Source organism: Hirundo rustica, chromosome 1, assembly GCF_015227805.2.
Source record: "Hirundo rustica isolate bHirRus1 chromosome 1, bHirRus1.pri.v3, whole genome shotgun sequence".
Lineage (NCBI taxonomy): Eukaryota > Metazoa > Chordata > Aves > Passeriformes > Hirundinidae > Hirundo > Hirundo rustica.
In genome coordinates, this window is record NC_053450.1 from 49,042,376 (window position 1) to 49,045,378 (window position 3,003).

The following is a 3,003-nucleotide window of genomic DNA, read 5'->3' on the forward strand; positions in this document are numbered from 1 at the left end:
GCAAAGTTTTACCACCTAATAAAGTCCTACTCAAATACAAATTGTAGTTATAATAAAGGGGGACAAGTAATTTCCTGCTTGTTTCTGGCTTGCACAACCCCACACATCTGAAAACATTTGGACTACACATGGGATTATCTTTCTACCCGCAAGGAAAGTTGATCTAAACAGAGAAGACAATACAGTTTTGATTAGAGGATACCTGTCAGGTGGTGGTAGGCTAATTTAATAGCACCCACCTGAAGGGCATTAGCTTTAATCTGGGATGCATCAGGAAGATGACCTAATGACAATTTACCACTTATAACAGTATTTAGAGTCCCCAAGTAAATATAAGTATTTAAAGCCAGCATATAAATACATCCAAGGAACCCACTTTCCCACGCATGCCAATAAACAAACAGCAGAACTTCTGGATTCCACAAGCAGTACTGGCTCCCAAGGTACCCACTTATTCTGCCAGTATCTTGAAAGAAAATTACAGCAATGTGATTAGTGAATTCATTAGATTTGGATGAGAGAACGATTCTGCTTGCTGCATTTGCAATGTTCTACTTTATCACTAGGTTGTGGTGCTCTGAGAAGCCTCCAATCATCCTAATGCCACCTCTCAACTTTGCAACATAACCTGATAAAAGGTAATTTGGGTTTATCTTTTACGTCTGTATCTTCTCAGTGGAGCTGGCAGCAGGTATGAGTGCATCTGCTGGTGTGATTTAATTCAGTTAAGATGATCCTCAAGTCCACCTTCTCTCCCCACATAGGAAACTCTACCTCATTCCCCCTTGTTGCCCCTGCTCCCTCCTAATATCTTTCACAACTTGTCATTTCTACTTTCTTGTAAGATCCAACTGCTAGAAGCAAAAGGGGACTTTGATGTAGCAAAAATAGATTAAAAAAATCATTATAAACCTTCCTTGTGCTCACGATCTGTTGGCACAGCGCAATTTCAGTTATTTGAGTTTCCTCCCATACTGTCAGGATAGGTTAAGGACAGTGGTGCTCCTGTGGGGTGGATAGGGTAAAAAATAACCACATGTGGATGACTTAAGTGGGCTTCCGCCTTCTTTAAACTGAATTTATCTTTTTCTGCCATCTCTTAAAGATACAGAAGTAGAAAAACTAACTAGGGTGCATTTGAGATCTTGCATTATTTTGTCCTCTTACGCCTCTTCCATCAGAAGAACAATTGATTTCTGTTATAGCATGGTCAGGCAAAACAGTAGCTTTACAGATCCCTGCTATGGATGATGTCTACCTGTTCAGTATGTTCAAAAGAGGCCTGTAGTTGTAAAATGAATGCAAATTGCTGGTCAAAATTCAGATTTGGTTTGTCATTTATCATCAGAGATACCACTTGGTACTTAGTTCTGCACTTCAAAAGTTGAAGAGAGGAGCTGTTTTGTACGATGAGAGAGAGTTCTTACTTGTATTGTTAAACATATTTGGATTATGAAATAACTCTGTATAGCTTTCAAGAATATGGGTGATATTTTTATAAAGAGGTTTATTTTTTTGTATTTTCTAATATGGTCTTTTTATAAAGGCTTCTCTTATGCCTGTGGAAGTCAATGGTGATTTTTCTTGGAGTGGGTTTAAACCCTTTGTCTTTGCAAAGCTCAGAAGAACTTTCAGCAGAGAGCAGACAGGCAGACAACTCAGTATTTGTCCACAGTCTGAAGAGAGCACTGAAGTCAAAACATCATTGTCAGCATACAATGGGGCTTCTGTAGTGCTGCTACACTTAACTCTTTCTGCTCAACAGCAATGATCTCAACACTCTGCAGTGCTTTAGAAAAGGGGATCAATTTGTGAAAATTGCTGTGAAAGTGCTTCTCAAAATTTCAAAGCACATTTACTGCTTTGACTTCAATAGACCTTATCTACTGCCTCAGCTAGGGAAGGAGAGCATCTATTTCTCTGTAAAGTAGTTACTATTGTTTCTGAGAAGGACTGTAACCCTGATGCTGTGCAAAACTTCTCACCTTTTTGCTGATCATGTGGCTTTGGCCTGATTGCGTGACATTTATTCCTGTGAGTAATGTATTTCAGAAGAAGATTTTTCTTCAAGTAGAACTAGATGAGAAGAGAGGTAATAAAGGGTGACATTTTGAGGGGTTAGAAATCACCCCAGCAGTAAGAAAGAGCCCTGATATCAGGCTGGCCAGTAGTGTTGGATCTTTTATTTTCATGGTTTCATCACAGGGGAGCATCTCCATGAAAACACTTGGCTTCTTAAGAGTCCATCAGCATCTGTGACTAATTCCCCATTGTTTGCAGCATCCAGTGTAGTTCTAGTAAAATGACTGTCACCCCAAGAAGTATGACTTCATCTGGGTAATCATCATGAGAAAAGACAGATGAACTTCTGAGAAGCAAAGATGCTGCTTTTTATATCAATGTGTCAAAATGGAAGAAAGATAAAATATAGGCCATTTGGCAGAATTCCTTCTAAGCTGTATGTTTTTTAAGGTTTCCTATGAGCATTCAACTACTCCAGAACAGGTGCGTTCATTTCATGAAAACTTTATTGAATTTAAGTCTGATTTTAACAAATCTGATGACTGCCAGATCTTCAGAGATTCCCTGAAGTGGATTTTGTTCCCTTGAGTAATGACTGTATTTCCTAAGGATTTCTTAATCAATGTTTAACTTCAAATTTTTGAATAATTCCTTTGCAGCTTGCTGTAGGGAACCTTGAATAAACAAATCTGTAATACATAAATGTTCTGTTAATTTCAAGTTTTGTATCATGTAATTAGATGGAAAGTTAATAAGCAGACAAGATTAAGAATTAGCTGATTACTATATTGTATTTCCACAGTGAACAGAAATAGACAGTAATAAAATGTCAGTTCTGCAGTCTGCTGTCTGCTAAATCTGCCTCTGGTCTGTGCTGTACATGCTGATGCCTTACTTTCCATTGCTAAAATTCTTTATGACTTTCTCTCCTATACTGTTTTTTTCCTTTGGTGTCATCAAAACTCAGATCTGCAGACATTG

General features: G+C 38.1%; 1 long non-coding RNA gene across 1 annotated transcript; it reads left to right on the top strand.

Annotated features, from left to right (window-relative positions):
• Positions 1–352: 352 nt before the first annotated feature.
• LOC120760978 (uncharacterized) lies at positions 353–2,612 on the top strand. The gene is made up of 3 exons (XR_005703521.2): positions 353–443; positions 567–638; positions 2,206–2,612. It is a non-coding gene; the product is annotated as an uncharacterized LOC120760978 (long non-coding RNA).
• Positions 2,613–3,003: the final 391 nt, after the last annotated feature.